This window comes from Denticeps clupeoides, chromosome 12 (genome assembly GCF_900700375.1).
Source record: "Denticeps clupeoides chromosome 12, fDenClu1.1, whole genome shotgun sequence".
NCBI classification, from domain to species: domain Eukaryota; kingdom Metazoa; phylum Chordata; class Actinopteri; order Clupeiformes; family Denticipitidae; genus Denticeps; species Denticeps clupeoides.
This window is the reverse complement of record NC_041718.1, coordinates 4,957,707-4,977,432: the sequence shown is the minus strand read 5'-3', so window position 1 is coordinate 4,977,432 and position 19,726 is coordinate 4,957,707. Positions and strand designations below refer to the sequence as shown.

General features: G+C 42.5%; 1 protein-coding gene across 1 annotated transcript in view; it reads left to right on the top strand.

The window, feature by feature from the left end:
• The first annotated feature begins 18,145 nt into the window (after positions 1–18,145).
• chl1b (cell adhesion molecule L1-like b) overlaps positions 18,146–19,726 on the top strand; it is a 64,768-nt gene continuing 63,187 nt past the window's right edge. The window contains exon 1 of the mRNA XM_028997799.1: positions 18,146–18,474. The gene's annotated coding sequence lies outside the window, so the exon portion shown is untranslated. The remainder of the gene's footprint in view (positions 18,475–19,726) is intronic.

Here is a 19,726-nt window from a genome sequence, read left to right as displayed (position 1 = left end):
CCCTGCTCATCACTTTAGCCATTTGTGCAACGAGAATTATTCACTGGCAATTAAAGACGAAAACCTTGTCCAAGGGCAAAGCTTCATGTCTCCCGTGGGACTTGACTCAGAAACATTAAATCACTCGTCCATTGCTTCTCTGCAGTGTGGTATCACATGCTGACACAGTCAGAAAATCGTCTTAATTGCGACTGTCGGAAATTGGTACGGATCGTAATGACATGGGGGCCTTAAAAGTCAAGGGGATCTCTGGCTCTACATGGCAAATGTGCAGCACACTTTGATATAACGGAGAGTTGAGGTGAAGCCCTCCACGTGTTAGATAAGTGACATTTGGCCGGTCCGGTCCTGTGGCTGAGTGCTGCTCTGACACTGGTGCTAAATTAAAGTGGCTTTGATAGTCCTTCCTTTCTTCTACCGCTGCATAATGACAGCAATAATTTTTTCTCTTGTCAGGACTGTCTCGCTGTTTGACTGAACCATTTTTATAGAATGGATTTTTTTTGGTGACATTGTTGCAAATGCTAAATATGCCTTTTGCCCAGCAAACAGTGTTCCTTGTTGTCACATTATTTGTTACACTGAAAAAAATTCAATTCAATCGCTCTGTTAAGCAACGTCATTTTTGATACCGGTGCTTGCTGTGCATCGGTCCCAGAATGTTTCTACTAATCACGAAAAAGGTGCGTTGTCTATTATTTTGGGGCTGGTATGGTGAAATTCAATTAAAAAGTTAGGCCTCAGTACACTAACTTATAACAAGATATTCTGATATTTAAAATGTACAGACGAGCATTTATGCTAGTTCCACAATTTAGGAAATGAAATAATTATGATCAATTACAAACGTGTTAGAATTTCAGAAATTGTTCCTTGACCTGGTTGTAGAAATACATCTATATATGTGTAAATAAAATTTCTTACCATTGTTCTGATAAGATATTATTTACTGATTACTGCTGTGTAGGTGTGTAGTGCCTCCCCAATGTATTCTAACAAAATTTAAATAGCTACTAGAGACAGAAGAGATAGATAGAGGACAAAAAAGAGTGAGATAGTCAGGAAGACAGAGTGGCAATAATGTCATAAAAATAGTTCCCTCCAGTACACAGCAGTACCCTGTAGGCAGAGGAAAAATAAAAGTCCATTTTTATTTTGACGTCTGGAAGGTGGTCTCTCTCTCCACAGGACACTGAATGGCTGAGGAAAAACTGACATCAGTCACATGATATGGCCTTCAGCTTTGACTCTGCCAAATCACACTCCAAATTAGGGAATATCTTAATCTTAACCAGAGTGGTTGCCATGCCTCTAGTAGAGTAACAGAGACTGGATAATTAGGGCCAATTAAGGTGTTTTGATGTCCACCATGTTACATATACATCTTACATCTTCTGCTAAAGCAGAGTTCATGTAAGGTTGTTCATGTCAGATTGCCTTGTCTGATTTTCAACTGGCACTAAGATATAACTGCATGGTAGTTATGTCTTGGTTAGTTTCTTGGTAAAATAGTAATAGTAAAACTAACTGTCCGGCTGTCCGGTGTATTGGTGTGTAAAGATGTTTTATAAACAGAATATTAAAATGGGAGGAGTCCATAGCAATGACTGACAGCTCTCACGTGCACTTCTTCCTCAATCTTGATGGCTTGAGCTCACACCTGTCAAAATGTCACATATGCAAATGTCATTTGCGTCTGTGATTATTAATGTTTATCCTTTGGACAACCTTGACACACAAAGTGTGTGTACAAAACCCATGTTTTTCTCTCAGTTTGAAAATAGTGCTCTTACTATTTTAGCTGTTTACAATAAATCAGGTTTAAGCCAGACTGCTGAATTTGATGGTGTTAATATGGTAAGATTGGGGTCGCAAGCATCTTGTCAGAATTTCTTTTGTCAGAATATGTTGGCTTCATGGGAAATGGATCGTTGACACAACATGCATGCTTTAACAACAGATGCTTCATGTGGCGATATATGGTTTGGCTGTATAGTTGTTTATGTTGGCCTGTAATAATTTTAGTTTTAGTCTAGTCTTTGCGTAAAGCTGTCATTTTAGTCTTTATTATTCTTAGTCACTTCCATATTCAAGTTTCAGTATAAAAGAACATTTAGTCTTATTTTACTCAGAATTATCCATGGCTGTTTTAGACTAGTTGTTGTCAACAAAAACTGATGAGTTTTTAGTCTAGTTTTAGTCAAAGTGCTTAGTGGAATAGGCAAAAACTCAAAAATCGCTTCGTCATTTTCTCCCAACCGTCTCCTAACCCACCACAAGTATCAAAAATCGAATTAATTCCATGAATACGTATTGGGGGAAGTGACGAATGGATGAGAAACTGCATAAAAAAATACTGCATAAAAATAATGACACAATTAAATAAATGGAAATAACTCCTCGTCTTGTGAAGAGGCATTTTAGTGTAGTTTTTATTTTGTAAACCTCATTTTGTCTTTACCTATAAAAACAGCCTTAAAGTTTATCTTGAGGATATGAAAAATAGTGACACACCATGAAAAAGTGCTAGGAGGGTAGTGGCTATAGGAGAGTGAGCAAGTGGACGTCTCTCCCTGTTTATGTCCGTAAATTCTGTCGGAATTGCTGACAATGTTACTCCACTGAGCCTCACAGCAGAGAAGCTTTGATGGAACAGGGTTCTCTGGTCTGGTCTGCCGTGATAATGATCTTCGGTGATCATGCAGAACAGCCCTGTAGGGGTGCTTTTAATTGGGCATTGAGTCGGGGACCGGTGAGGTTTCTGGCACCGGTCTGATGCACCAGGCGAGGCCGTGCGCATCCTGGAGGTGGCATTTCTGTGCAGAGGCCTTGTTTATCTCGTGAAGCAGTGTGAAATACATAACGGAGAAATCGCTGCGGATAATGACCGGGATGTCGAGATGCGAACACCTCTTCCACAGAGAGAACTGACAGGCGTCCAACCTCGGTTGCTGCTTAGTGTGTTATCAATGAGTCCCTTTGTGAGCTTGATGCTCTGCTTCCTTCCAGGCTGTTTCTTGGCCTGATGGAATGCATGTCTGGCTTGGGCAAACTTCTGCTCGTTGGCAGCCACATCAATCCTTTTAAGCTTTCAGGGGGGAAAAAGCAACACTTTTTCCTTGCCGGCTTTTTTTTTTTTTTTTTGACAAGCCAAGCTTTGTCTTTTGGGGCTTTCTGGTGGCCAGACATTCGCAAGGAATTTATTGTTCCATAACCTAGTATTTTTTCTTGGGAGGGCAGGGATTTTCTGCAACAGAAGACTTTCTGACAGGCAGTGGATAGAATACAGTCTCTTGTTAAAACACAACTTTGGCAGAATCGTCCTACTGCCACACTGGCATCTTTTTGGGTTTGGCTCCGAGCAGAGATCCATCTTCGCTTCCGGTCGATGGTTTTGTGAGGTTTTTATTATTTATACTTTTTAATAGATCAGGGCTGCGTTAAATAATGCAGTGGCTGAGTAATTTTGTATTTTACACTGCACAGTGTTCTAATTGCCAACTGTGAGGATACTGAGGTCAAACTATGATTGACAGCCTGGGTGAATTTGAAACAATGGTGAGTTTTTTTGTGTAGAACCAGCCATTGTCTTGTATGCTGAAAACAACGCTGCCCATCAGCCAATTACATTGAGTTATTATTGAGAAAGTGAAATGAATCATTTTTAATTGGGTGAGAGCTACCTAGGCAAAATATGTACCGTGTGACTGACGGCAGATCGTTATAGCCGTGCTGCACACGGTGACGTTTCGGTTGTAAGGATTTCAGCAAGCCACGCTCTCTCAGACAAGCAAGAAGTTGACAGTGTGGTGTGATGTCATCATCGTAGGTGTCAGTCACGTATCTCTCATCAGTATCATTGTGTGTGAAGATGGGAATACATTGAAAATAGAGTTTTGGTAGAGAGTGGTGGTAGAAACTTTGATTACTTCAGCCAAAAAAATGTATCTACAGAGTGCCAAAACCATCTGAAAAATGTTTTACTGCTTTGACTGCTGCAAAACTGCTCAGGATCCTGTCTTCTGCTCTGTTTATCTCTGGTTTCTGTCCTGGTAATAAAAGCTGCTCAGACACACAACTAAGCGGTTATGGAGGGTGAGTGAGGAAGAAGTCTGCATATTCTCTTCTTTAATATCGGCCCTCTGGAAGCTAAATCGGAAAAAAAGAGTGGTTGATCATTTGCATAGTGCTGTACTTCTATCTCACCCTGTGAAACTGATGTTAATCTCTTCAGCTCTGCCATTCACCGATAACACGTACACTAGTGTACCTACCTGCTGCTTGAAACCGTTCACATTTCTTTCTTGACCTTTACTCAGCCTTGAATGCCAGTCATCTGTTTCATCTCCACATCTTTTATCTGCTGATTTTGAGCACTGCTGGAGTCCACTGGAGGTATTTTCTGTACTATAGGTTTTCTCACAATTAAAATGACCACATGCTTCTTTTCTTAAATTCCTTCATTTCTCTACAATCTGAAATAAAATGATCAAACATAATATTTTAAATGACCTGAACGTGACCATAAGTACTCATAATGCTGTTAGAATCTTTGTCCACCAGAGGGCACCTCAAACATCAAACCAAAAGAATTGAGAGAATGAATGTTTAAAGAAACAAACTAAAGGTTTTGGATGAAAAGCTTATATGGCCATTGTGTTGCAAAAATACTATTTTTTTTTTCTCCCAAGATTTGTATTTTCAGTGACAAGGCAAGAGAAAGACTTAGTTTATATCTCAGAAAGCTGTAATTTTTTTATATTTTATTGTATATGATATATAATTATATTGTATATTGTTGTTATTTTATAATGTTGTGACACAATCAACCGGAATCAAATTCCTTGAATGTGTTCACATACTTTGGCCAATACATGTGATTCTGTTTTTTTTATTATTTCGTGCTTATATTTTATTTTTTATTACTGGGAAGGGCATAGATTTTTTTATTTTATTAGTCCCTAAACAGTAACATAGTCTTACTGTGCTGAATTTCCAGTAGGGGGCAGCAAAAGACTTCTTATGCAACAGGCATTGCTCCAGGATTGGGCATCCTGTTAAAATCCTTATTTCCTTTAAGTTTATTCAGGTAAAGCTTCTATCGAGGGAGTGTGGATTGTGTTTTGATGTACAAAAAAGGTAATAGGTTGAAATAAATAATCTCATTTATTTCACTTTGCCTCAGGCATCATTTTTTCCCCTCTTTGCTATCACTCCACACACAGAAGATCAGAAGGATAGAAGATAGAAGAGATTTGTGAAAATATAATCTGAGCTGCAGAAAATGGCTGAACAGGTGGGCCATTGGACAAAAAAAGGGCCACTTGATGCTGGGATGTGGTTTCATTTGGGCAACCGCGAAACAGAGAGCACACTGAGTGTATTGTGTGTGAGTCCCCAGATTCAGCGCATTCAACAATTCAATTTATTTGCCTCAGTTTTCCTTGCAGCGTGCATGTCATCACCAACAGCAAACATCCAGTCGATAGACAGACTGATTTAGTGGGTGAAGGGGTCGGTGTCGGGAATAATTTATTCATTATGCAGTTCCTAACCCGGGCTCTCCCCAACCCAAACACCATCAGACGTACACACACAATGCATCCAAGGCACAAAAGGAGCCAGACAGGAACTCGATTTGCGGCGGGGGAACGTGACTCCGCTGTCAGGGCCCCGCTGACAGCAGAGGTTGACGGTGTGAGGGGCCGCGCCTGATATCATCAGAGCCGCAGCTTTATTTGTCTTGATGAGACGGAAATGCCACATCTCCAGATGCCCCGGCGGGGTGTCCTGATGTCAGCCCCCCGCTGTCAGCCCCCCGGGTGACGGGAAATCCCACCCAGCTGCACTCGGCGACGGCGCGGCGCTCTAATGAGCCGGGTTAGGGGAGGACTGAACCCGTAAGGCCTGAACGCGATCCTGTTCTAGTGAATTTATAATATGGTGAAGCAGGCGAGCCAGTTCCTGTTCTTTTGTGTGACTTATTTTTGGGGTGCACATGCAAATGGCGTTCAACACTGGCGTTCTTTGTGTCTATGGGGTGTGTGCATGCAATAGAAAGAAAGGGAGAGAGAGAGAGAGAGAGAGAGAGAGAGAATACGAGAGAGAGCAGACATCCTTTCATGGCAAAAGGGCGGGTACATTGTTGAGCAGACAGATTTATCAGTCAGCCCTTTGTGGCCGTTTTTTAGCCTCACTATTGGTATTTTCCGTAGATGGTCTGGAAACCAACACATGTGGTCCATCAAGATAAAACCTTGCCGGGGTTACTCAACGGATGTGTTTGAACACCGATCCTGGAGTTTGTGGAAGATTATGGGCTGTGATGTACAGACCACTCTGTGTTTATTAAAGTTTAGCCACACAACAGCAAATCCCCTCCGATTCAGTAAACCCCCCCCCCCTCAAAAAAATACAAAAAACCTGCTGCAATGTTGGACTTTATCTATTGATATGCAACCAGTCAGTTCATTAACTTTGCACGTTCCTTCTCGCCTTCATCTCCATGGCTACTGCTCTTTATTTCCCCACAAATTTGCAAAGATTGTGGAGGAGACCTATAATTAACACAATCCAACGTGCAACATGACTTGCCACCATAAGCTGGAAAAAGCAAACAAACAAACAAGCCCAACTGCTCCACCAGCTGGGTGTACAGATAAACACTGATGCCTCCATCTTCTCCTATCCGGCCTACATGTGAAGGAGTTGCTTATCCGCGGTTTCAGCCTCCTGACCCACAAAGCCTTAATGTCGCACCCGACTCACCTCCCTCGACCTTGACGCTCCAGGGGTCTGGATGTAATTAGTGAAAAAGAGCGTTAGGTAACAGAATCGTTACAGTAGAACATGCTTTTGGAGATGTGCTGTACAGTCCCTGACAAAAGTCTTGTCGCTTGTGTACAAATTGACCTCAAGTGCCGCTGAAATATATTTCTAATCAAGATATTTTTTACAAGAAATGGCTCAGCTTTTGTAATAATATTTCAGTTCAAAATGAAACTGTCAAAAAGTATTCTAATATTCAAAGCTTGGTAAAGAACATTGAGTCCATTTTTGCGAAGACAGAAGTGTTGTCTCCTTGTCACATGAGCGTCACCTGGATCAATTAGGTCTCAGGTGTATAAAAAGACCCCCAGAACACTAGACCTTCACATCAACTGCAACTAGACCTCTGCAAACATGCCTAACATTCACCCTGAGACTAAAGTGTTACTTATCAAGAGGCTGAAGACCAGATCCACTGCTGATGTGGCAGACACCTTCAACATGAAGTACAGAGGATAAGCCCAGGTCAGGCAGACCCTGCAACACAACTGTTCGAGAGGACCAATTGTTGGCTTGAAAATCCAAGGCCAGCACATTTTACACTGCAGCAGAGCACCACGAGACCTGGTCACCTGAAGTCCCTGTGTCAACCAGAACAGTTTGTCAGATACTGTCCTGAAATGGCCTCCATGGTCGAATCAGTGCCCAGAAGCCAGGATGAAACAAAAGATTAATCATCTGTTGAATTACACTACAGACCTACTGGAGCCCACATGGATCCAAGATTCTCCCAGAAAACACTGAAGTTTGGTGGTGGAAAAATCATGGTCTGGGGTTACATCCAGTATGGGGGTGTGTGAGAGATCTTTTGTCTTGCCAAAATTGAACCTTTCAATCTTGATTAAATGAGATTTAACATTTCAATCTTGATGAATTTTTCAGTAAAACTAATTAATTTCAATGCATTAAACATCATTTGGTAGGGTTTTAGCTTTTCACATGAGCTATTTCTAACACCAATTGACTAATTAAGTCAGGTTAATAGCAGGTGTTTCTACAAAATAGATAAATGCCAAGACTTTTGTCAGGGACTGTATGTAATCAGATATATTGAGCTTTGAAACCGAAGCGTTTGAGCATTTGGTAGTAGACTAGGAAGTAAAACACCGGCCTAGAAAGTCACAGGTTCAAACGCACTTACCACCATTGTAGGAGGCAAGTGTCTCCAGGAGGACGGTCCCTGTAACTACTTATTGTATGTCCCTTCAATTGCTATTTTTGAACATTTTAAGTTCTGAGTATGGGATTTGTTTACTCAGGATTTACATAGAGTGATAAAACAAGAAAGAACTTTTTAGAAGTAACTTCTACAACTGTGTTAGTGTGTAGCTGTTTCTGTCACGCAGAAAATGATCTTTAATGATGATTATAAAAAAAATGGGAGGAGTCCATAGTGAGGTTGGACAGCTCTTTCATTTTCAAGCATGTCAATATGTCACATTTCCATCTACTTTTGTCCATTGTTCAATTGGAAGCATAATAAATGTTCATTTTACTTGGGCAGTTAAAATATTCATATTTTAAATGATTTTAATTTCATTTTAAACATGGGTCAGTGCCATTCATAACGAAATGTCATTAATTACCTGCAACTGTTATGCTCTCATCATGAGACACTTTAAAGTTTTAGACATGTTACTGGATGATTGTCAGGACATGTCACAGATCATGTTGGACTGGTTCACGTTTCTTCCAATAAGTCAAGGTAATTTCTCATGGGAGCCTTATTTTCATCATTTTCACTCTGCTAATTGGTGTTATTAACTTCAGATGATGTCTAAGGTCTCCACGTCCACATTTCTTAATTGGGGTGTACTGCCATAAAATGGCACTTAGGAGTCTCATTACCGTGTTTCAGCTTTGTGGTATTGCAGGAAATTTACACTTGCACATCTGCTATTCTGGACAGTTGCTAAGACACAGAACTGATTTGAAACTGTGCAGCATTTTGCCATGAAGCGGCATATTCTACAACTGCCAGCGTTTAAATATATGTTTGTACTAAAAGCACTTTCCCCAATCACATCCCAGCTATAGCTCAAATCACAATGACTTTCCTTTTATTTGAAGTGCAAACCCATGAATATGCATATACTACATATTGACATGGCCAATAACAATATTACTGTGAAGAATAACAATATTACTGTGCAGTTCCACACTGGCACAATAAACAGCATTAGAATCATGCATTAATGCCACAGCAGGCTTATACCTGTATTAATTCACGAAGGACACAGTAGAAGCGGGCAATGGAATAAGCAAATAAACACACAACACCGCAATATTTGTACTACTTTTAGTTTTTTTAGGATGTTTTTTGTATTGGGAATAATTGTGTGGCCTATAAAAATGTGAAGCTTTCCCGTCACAGGGGAGCCAATCACTTAGCTCCCTGGTAAATCGAAACCATAGTTTACACACAACATATCACGAACTCACCTCATGTTCGATTGTGTTCCTGTCTCAGTTTCCCGTTTGTAAATCTGTCCCCCATACATACCCGTCCTGGTTTATTATGTCCTTGTTTCATATTTGTGCCTCATTCCAATCCCTCCTAGTGCTTTTGTAGCGTTAGTGGGATTAGTGGGACAGATTAGTGGGACAGGGTTCTGTCCCCACAATCCTGAACGAGGAAATGAATACAGAGAGGAATGTACAACCAGAATGACTGTAACTTGTAGGTGTTAGAAAACAAGGATCTTCAACACCTTTTCAACAGTCAGTGTTCTTATCTGCACAATTCTTGTAGATAATCTGTTACATGTGGTAGGCAGAGATGGGTAGAGTCGCTGGAGTTAGAAAGAGACGTTCTCTGTAGCATTTCAGTCGCTGCCTGTTGACTCACAGTGGGTTCTGCGGTTTTGACACGGTGATTCATTGAGATCTTTCCCCTGCGTCTCTGATCGTGCTTCATTATGACCCGGGATGTGACACAGAAGCAGTCAGAAGGCGTGCACGTTGTCACTTGATGACCTTACCTACCACGCGCAGACAGGACGGACGGCCGTGAGTGGCAGAGCCGGTGACAGTGAAGGACGCCGCCGCCGGGCCGCGTTAGGTGGATGGTGGGGCGGGAGGGGGGAGTCTGTTGTCAGCGTGACGTGATCCGAACAGACGCCTCTCGCCTCCTCCGCGGCTCGGCCTGTCACGCGCAGAGCTGATCTGCGCTTGTCGCGGACCTGCTCTGCCTGCTGTCTCGCCGGCGGCCCATCAGAACGCGCGTATTCATAATACGCATCCACATCCAGGCCGAGACACAGAGACGTGTGGCAGACTGGATCTGTCCTCCTTGAGCTGCTTGAAAGTGTTCAACATTGCAAGCAACGGTGCGATTAGTAGATTGTGCCGCCTTATCTGTCTGACGTGTAAACACACACAGACACGCGCACACGCTGCCCTGCACAAGCACAGGGGTTCTAACCGGGGACACGAGGCGCCCTTCTCTGCCACGAATACCTACAGCTAATGCGAATAACATTTTTAATTAACCGGTTGGTCGAAACAGTTGAGTTTTACCTATGAATCATTTTCATGGTCAGGATTTTTTTTTTGGGCAGGCCATAAATCTTTACCAGCACAACATCATCAAGTTATTACGCTTTCAGGTGGCTTGCTGGCAGTGCGTTTGTCCCATAAGTGTAATTTACCACTCTGTGTTCTTATTTGTCTTGCCTATGCTAGTCGGTGAGGCAGAATATTACACTGTATGCTATATATTTACTGATATTTTTAAAAAATCTTATGTATTTGGCTGAATGGTTAATGATTGTGCTAATTGTTAATCATATTTATGGGCACACTTAAATTTCACTTTTGTAATGCATGTCAATAAATATGCTCTGCCTGATGACATGAAATGACCACATCTTAAAAACTTGATTTTTCATATCTTTAAACTGAAGTGCAAACATGACAACTATTGTAGTGTTTTGTTTTGTTTTTTATTACCTACGATACGCCTTCGTGGTATTAAGTCATGCTGACCACACAATTCATTTATCTAAAGATAAAAATTCGGGAACCAAATAAGTTACAAAAAAGTTAGATTTTCAAACCCGTAAGCTAACAGACACCCTCCATCACAGTTTTCTCGCCATCTTCTGAAATTCATGCATCTAAAGGGCCAGTTCCGGGGCTTCCGATGACTGCCAGCCAATCATCTCCAGTAAAAAGGCCGCCTGAGAGCCAACTGCGCTGCAGGGACGGTGCTGCCACTCAAGTACTTCTGTAGTAATTTAATTTTTTTTTTTCCTCATCTCTTTTCACATCTCCCTTGCGCACACATACGCCCACAAACACTCCCCTCCCCTCCCCCAGCCACTATTGTCTATATCTCTTCCTTCAGTTCTGTGGGCCAAAAAACAGGGACAGCCTTCATACATATATGGTTTATATCTATTTTCCATCTTTTACTGTTAATTTGTGTGTTTTAATCCCTGATCGAATCAGGCCTTGTCTCCAAATGTATTGATTTCTTCAGCCCGACCTCTAAAACTGCTTGTCGGTGCGCTCATGTTTTCTGCCGTCCCTCGGGTGCCCTGTTTGCCTTGTTACTAAACATGTTGCTTGTGTCTGACAGGTCAAGAAAGCCGTCGGCTGAAAGTGACAAAATCCCGCAACCACCGTCTCTGGGGGGGACAGCACCATTATGCCGTACGAAACAGCACTTCTGGTGGCTGGGGATCGCCAGGGCTGTGTTCTCATCTTTAAATCTCATAATGGGAATTGTGCTGGATCTCTACAGTCTGCCCTGAGCACGCGGGGAGAGGGCATGGCGGTATATTAAAATGTCCCTGACGTGAAGCAGCAGAATATTACACGGATATAAAGCCTGTCCTATCAAAATGTTTCTTCCATGCCACTGGATTTGCACAATAATAGACTGTGCACTACAACACCAGTTGGGCTGATAAGCCCCTCCAACACTAAGCCCCTCTCTCGGTTTGCTTGGGGTAGATTCACAGTTTGATACAATGCAGTTGGCAAATCAGAGCATTAAAGAAGGGGTAATTATGTGCATGGCTGCACCGTGTTTGAGTGGCAATTATCCAGCAAGAAATGTAATTACGTAAATTGATATTCTCTGATGGGATTGATAGAAATGCTCAAAACATTTCAAAACACAGCCATTTTTGGTTGAGTACCACTGTTTTACCACATTAGCTGTAGTTCTAACCCATGAAGTCTAAATCCTTTTCTTTCATCATAAAATCTCATTACTTTTGCTACAGAGTGAAAACAAAGACCAAAGGACCCAATGGTGGAAAAAAACCTTTAATGCAACTCCAAGCAAGATGAAATGATGCCCCACACCAGCCAAACCAGAGTGCTTTATCATAAAAAAAACTACAGCACGCACAAGAAATGCATGTGTAACCATGAGGCTAGGCAATGAGTGACTGCTTGGCTCACATATGTATGGCAACTGCAAATGAGGTGTGATCTGTAGAGGTGAAGATGAATGTGATAATGAGGCTGAAGGCTTTTTATCACATTATCATGAATGCTTTCCACTGCTTAAAAAGATTTTTGTCTAAAATTAACAATATGGCCCATCATGGCAGTCAGTGCACAGTCTGTGCCGGCTGCCCGACCCACTCTTTCTGTGTAAGCAGTGTAAATGAGGTACTGTCACCAGACTGTGTTTATTGAAGTGTTATGCGGCATGCCATAAAAAAAAACTGTAATCACATTCCTTATTTGAACAGTGAATCATTTAGTTCACCCTTTATCAAAATATATCAACATGTTTGTTGAACACTGTTAATAATACGATTTTACTGCGTTTGTCAGGAATACAGAATTGTCATGTAGCAAGATATCATTAAATGTACATGTCAATAAGCTTCCTAATTTAGCGACAGGTTTTTGAGGCATAAATGTATTTTTGTCCCTATGTCTATGTTCTACATGTAGAGTCAGTTTAATACTTCAAAAGCATCAGTAAAAATAACATGTGAAATCATCAACTCCGAACCGTTGCCTAGTTATAATGCAAAGGAATAGAAGTCTTGGTTTCTCCTCACCGCTGCAAATGTTATATTATTATGCATGCAGGCAACATGTTTCATTTCCATCAAGGGATGGAAATTAATGTTGGCAAACAAACGCTCCTTTGTTTACCCAGCCACCTGAGAGAAAAAAGGGACCCAAAGATGTCTAAGTGACGGGTCTAATTCAATATGTAGTTTGGGTGGCATTTTGATCGCTATGGCAACAGCAGCAACAGCCATCAACATCATTAACTCTTCCCGCGCTCCAGCCCCTGCTCCAAGTCAGTGCTCTTTTTTTTCTCTCTCTCTCATTAGAATCCAAACGATTGCGGGAAAGCACACAACGAAACCCCTCGCCAGAAAACAAATAATTTCTCCTGGGACTTATCCCTCCATGCCATGCAATACGCCTGCTGAGGGCCCCTGCCCTGCCTTCCGCAGATCTTAATTACGCGCCGAAGATGTGGAATGGCTTTGGCGACTCCTCCCAGAGCCACGCTCGGCTAAATCCTTCAATGACATCTTCTGCTGCCATTTGGTTGGTCTAAATATACAAAATGCCATCAGCACAGGGGTGGATTATTACGGAAGCAAAGTTCAAAAGCCACTGCTGCATATCTAACTCATGTGCACCACAACAGGAGCTGAAAGACCAAACCGAGTCAACCAAAACTGTTCTGAAAAGAAGACTTCTCATTTGTTTGCATCCTTTTTATCTCTTGGATGAATTGGAGGGTGAATGCACAATGCCTAATTTGGAAAAGAAAAATGCACAAAAAGCCATTGTTGAGTTCCCTTTTTTCCTGCTTTCCCTTGTCTGTCCCAATTTGTTAAAAGCACTAAATGGATCAATCTGTCCTTAGAGGGAATTTCTCCTTCAATTCCCCAGAGTCCCTACTTGATGCTGGTGGGTCCAAAAATAAAAAAAAATACACAAAATCAGATCCGCCGGTGTGTTCTGATGCAAGGTGCATCTGTATCTATGTATGTGTGTGTGGGTGTGTATCTACCTGCCTTTGTTCTGGGTGTCTGAGCAAGCTTTGACTCGTCCTCCCCTGGGGAACAGTGTGCTTTTAGACTGATGAGTCAGACGCCGCCGTGTTGTTCCCCCCATCCAGTCGCTAAACAGGCATAAATAGGAAGTAAAGTGAGAGATTAGAGGGCCTGCTGAGCAGGGTTAGTGGTCTGGACCAATGCGGGCTGCTTTAAAAGCCTACATCAAAGGTGTTCAGCGGACTCTGGCACCCAACAAAATAATCCCCTTTATTCTCCAGACAAAACGCCAACGGATTAACTATTAATGCTATTTCAAATGTGAAAGTGATGCCAGATTACTCGAAAATCAGATGCTGCTGTGTTTCGCTGAGATTGTTGGCAGGGTTCTAATAAACCAGACTTTCTGGTTATATCATTGTAACCCAATATTGTGAGTTTTTTTTTGTTTGTTTTTGTCAAACCAGAATACTTTAACCACAGAATTTTGGTTCGCATTTTTTTGCAAATGCTCTTAAACACATGCTCTTTTTTTAAGCAATTTGATATCTATCATTTCCATCCTTCAGGTGTCTGTTGGCACCTGAGGAACGTTTGTTTGCCATGATCGGTGTGTACCATCTGCGTGATTGGGGCACTATATCACCAGGCGGCACCGTGGACGGGGCAGAACGGATCTCCAACACGCAACCCGAGGGCTCCCTGTGTCACCCTCTGCCTGGTCCGTGCTTTGTGTCTTCCCTCTGTGCTTATACAAAATGCAGGAGCGTGTGTGTATCCTGGACTGCTGGCCTGCAGGAGAGCAGGAGGGCAGAAGACTTCTGAAGGCGGGCAAGCGGGGAGCAGCAGAACCAGAGGGGACCGTTTTCAGCACATTTTCATTCCCGTTGTTCCCTCACATAAACTATAAATGTTTCCCTACCCACGGTATCCATCCTTTCCATTCCCCCTTTCGGTCGTGGGACTTTTTTTTCACACCCGGAATCTAGGGAATTCCAAAACCAAAGGAATAATTTGCACCTTCTAAAAAGGCAAACACGCCCCCTCATTTACAGATAAATATTAACACCCTGCCCCCCACCCCAAAAGGCTCTCATAGCCTTAACCCTTTCAGCCAAAAAAAAAAAAAGAAACCTATTTTTATTTATGATGTCAGTGTATCACATGACTGGTGAGGACCGCCAGTGAGAAACCAGGCTGCATGTTTACTTCCACATCATTTATTCTCATTATGTAGCCCTCAGGATGTCAATGGAGGCTTTCTACTCTGCTGAGAACAAGAGGTGTCAGGCGGGGGTGGGGCTGGAGTGGGAGCTGGAGTTCACTGAAGAGACACACGAAAAGAGGCTAGAGAGAGGAGCGCACACGAAAGAGCGGGAATAGATGGATGAGAACACGGGGAGGAAGTACCGACAATCAAAGTTTGACCTATGACCTCTGACACCCCTAAAAAAAAGGTTCCTACTGTTCCCTGACCAAACGCTGAAGGCACGCAGCCGTTCTGTATCCTCTATATCTGTAGTGGAATCCCACTGCTCCTCACAATATATGACGGGGTTTGAGTCCCGGTCTGAGGGGACCCCTCCCACTAGGGTCCTCCCAGCGTTGTTTCGCTTTAAGCAGCAGATGTGAGAGAACACGAAAACCACATGTTACCAGCTGCTTATGTGATTGCAAAAAAAAGGCAACTTGGGGCAATAATTAAAGCAACTTCATTGCAAGTGGGGGGATTCAAGGCCGTAAATCCAATTTTTTACACAGTTAATGATTTCCTCTGTTCACATAGAATCAACATTTGAGAAACGACTGCAGAATTTTGCCAAGAAGACATCACAGGCATTTTTGGTTTCATTTAACAAATTTCACTTTTAATTGAATTATGGAGAAACTCAGATGTTTATCAGATGTTTACTGGCCAAGTAAGAGATATAGTTTGGGCTGTTTGTGTCTTTCAAGCAACACAAATAATTACATATATTTGGGCATTTGATTTTTCAGATCAAATGATTTGTCAATAAATTTGAGTCAACAAGTTTTTTGATGTCATCACGTTGATGTCAATAGTTTAATGTAACAATTAAACAGAAGAAGACACAGGCTAATACCTCAAATTCTCTGGTAATCACAAATTGACGTAGAAAGGGTAGGACAGTTAAGTAAAAAATTATAAAAAAAAAAAAAAACACAAGAAACAGGGATAATATGTCAGTTCTACTTAACCTTGAGGTATTAACAAAAGCCGATGTGAAGAGGCTAGAGAAAACAGCAATTTAGCACCACGTGTGGCCCAATTTGAGTCTACAGATTTTCCATTCAGTGTGCGGGAGGCACCTCCACATTTTACGCTATCGCCACAGCTGGATGTGTGACAGGAACAAGGCTGATTCAGTCACAAGTCACACCACTCAGTGACACGTTCGCAGGTCGCCATCATAGGTGTCCAGGTGTAAAAAGTGAATGCAAGCACAAAATGTATCTAAAAATGAATCAAAAAGATCGGGATGGGGCTTTTTTTCATCTGAAGTTCACCACCAGATGAACATTAGAGATGAAGACCCATGGAAAACCCTTTTCTGGAATCCCCAGACGGCGAAACATCCATTCTTGTTGTTTAGATCTGCAGATCACAGGATGTAATTTGTTTTCTGAGTAATGGGCATGGAACGGTCAGTCAGAACTCCTCGTGCACTCAGCACAGAGTCTTAAGTGAGACAGGTGTCTCCAGACGGGCAACAAATCAATTTGGAGCGCAGAGCGCTTCATAAAGGGCTCCAATTACATCCGCTGCAACGCAAATGTCATCTTGTAAGCCGCTCAATAAGGCAAAATTGGCCCAAATTGGATTAGTTTTGATTGAGTCGGTTCTTCTCCTTCAGCAGGGACAGCAAGTGCCAACCGCAAGCAGATAATGACACTTTTGATTTATTTAGATTTAATACTGATGCATTCTACATTGCATTAGGACTACACATTAGGAGTAAAACCATATATGAGAGCAAGGAGAATGAGGTGAGTAGTGATGCTCATATTGTCCTTCATCGAATGATGAACATAAGCAATTGAATAAAAAAATTTAATTCACAGAGACTGAAAAAGAAATTATTTATTGTGAGTGAGATTCGCCATGGGAGAAGTGCCTGTGTGTGTATATGTGAGTGTGTCTTATTAACAGTTTATTAACCTTATTAACAGTTTTTACAAACACTTTAACAAAATGTTGTATTTGGTACTGTTTTGAGGAAGAAAAAATTGGTTTGGCTGAAGGGAATCCTGGGAGTGACAGTATCTCACCATAATGGCCCTTTGACAAACTAATGGCATCATTAATGCTTGTTTACAGTCCCAGGGTGACAAACCTGCTTGCATGATGTTGCTTAGGAACAGCTGGATTGGAGATTTCAAGAGAAAGCAAATTTAGTTTTTTTTCCCCATAATAACCATAAATAAATTTTACTGGCCTCATGTCTACCACCACGGTGATAATATATATCAGTTAAGCACCCCTCCACTTCCTGCTGAGAAATTCTCTATATATAATTATATTGTTTTAAGTAAGAAGTTTAATGTAGTATACAGTAAAGAAAAAATAAAATTTTATGAACATTGTTTTGTGAAGTCGCTCCTGGATTCTTATTTAGTCTGAGACTTGCCTCATTGATTTCCAGTGCATAAAGAGCCCTGGGTTCCACCCTCGTTTGCAGATGCTCACTGGATTAAAGTCCTGCTTGCTCTCTGCCTCTGTTTGCTCTGAAGCTCTGGAATCAAGGTGGGCCCTGTGGGAGCCAAGGCGTAGAATGAAGATCTCTCAAACCCAATTGCCATGCTGTCTAAGGTGCTGAAAAGTTGACGATAGATGACCCCTTACGTGACCCCGCACATCATTGTCATGTTACGGAATAATGTCATTATAAACTGATGCCAGATGACCAAATAAATTACATAGCAAAATACAGTACAGGACACAAAAGTTTGGACACACCTTCTCATTCAATGTGTTTTCTTTATTTTCATGACCATTTACATTGGTAGATTCTCACTGAAGGCATCAAAACTATGAATGAACTCATGTTGAGTTATGTGGTGAAAAAAAAAACTGAAATAACTGAAAACATGTTTTATATTCCTGTTTCTTTGGTCTGATTACTGCTTCAGCATAACTATTAATCCGTATTACTACTGTTGATTGTGGCTGTTGCTATTATTTTATTAAAAGCGATGGTGCTGAATCGCCCCTCCCTCCCTCCCTCTCTCTCTCTTCCTCTCTCTCTCGTCCCCTCCCCCCCCAACCCCACCACGTTTCTACCTATTCTGCGCGCCGCCGAGTAATGTCGCTGTCACTGGGGGGTGTGGTGACCCGGACGCCGCGCGCCGAACTTGTGTCGCGTTTTCTCGGTTGCCATGGATTTGTGAGGCGGTAAAAAAAAAAAAAAGAAAAAGAAAGAAAAAGGAAAAAAGAAAAAAAAAAAACTATTGTCCGCTATCGGGTCCTTTCTCTCGACACGTCTTTGTAGTGGGGGAGTCCCCCCGTTTCTTTTATTTATTTTATTCCATTTCATTTCGCACCGCCGCGTCTCGGGAGAAGCGCTCGACTCCCGTGTCGGTGCTCCTCGTGGACGGAGCTGCGCAGCGGGGACCCCAGAAAACTACACGGCTCAAGGTAGGGGGCTTGTTATCTAACACTTAACCCGTTATTACAACGTTTTAATATCAGCTCGACCAGCAAATAAAACCTCTCATTTAGGTGCTAAAAAAGGCAGTATTTGGGAACGCATTTGTGTTCGCGCGGGTAATTATTTTACGCTCCCCGCTCAACTTTTACCCTGTTGAAAGTAGTGCGTTTTTAACCCATGGTTTTTACCCGTCGTCGAACCCGCGACCTCGGATCGGGGTGATGAAGGCGCCTCCGGAGCGCCGCGTTGCGTAGCAACCTCTTCTCCGGAGCGGCTCCGTCTCGGGCGGAGCGGACCGGACCGACCGTGGAGAGTTCTCCTTATCTAAGGTCCCGTCCAGAGATATCCTCCACATCCAAAAATACATTTTGACCTTTAAAGTGCATCTTTAACCATTTTTTTTGGGATTGAGATGATTTCTCCTTCATTCAAAATTCCAACCAAAGGACCTGGAACTGAACGTGTTGCACCAAATGAACCCCCCTCCACACTGTGCCAGTGCCGGGGCAACAGATTGGCTTGGTTTTTCTGTTCTGAAAAAAGAAAAGATGCAGATCTGCTTGTTTGACATCGTGGGAAAGAAAAAAAAAAAGATATAATAAGAGCACATCAACCACACCATTGCAGTTCTGTGTTTTCATTACACGGCGCGGTGTGGGGGTGGTGGTGCCGGTGTTCTACCGGTGGCGGGTCCTTCTACACGTACATTCAATTATAGAATACGCAGTAGGCCAACACTGGATATAACTGCCCTGGGCTAAACAGACTAACCATTTTCTCCGGGTTGGAACACGGTGTAGAGCGTAGAGCTTCACCTCAAGAATTAACGCCAGAAAAAACGACAACACGTCTAATCTTGGGATCCGGCGTAAGATTCTCTGGTGGCCTTCTTTCGTGCCGCTCATTCGTCTGCCAAAGTCTGCCTATCTAGGCCACTAGAGCTCTGGCTGGGGGGGGGGAAATGGGTCAGCTTCTCTCTGTCCTGGACTAAGTTGAATGTAACCCGCTAATTGGTCAAGCTTGGGGTTCACAGGCTCACGGTGAGGCAGCCTGGGCAGGAATCCCACCCGTATATACCGAAGGGAATGTTATCAGAGGTCATGTCGGGTCGACGGCAAGTTTCTGGCGCAGTGGTCATCCAGGCCATCGCAGGCCTGGAACTGTTTCTGCCCGTGTGAGCGGAGTCCAGATTGAGTCCTGCTCAATCATAGAAACCCACTTCAGGAACACACGTGACCT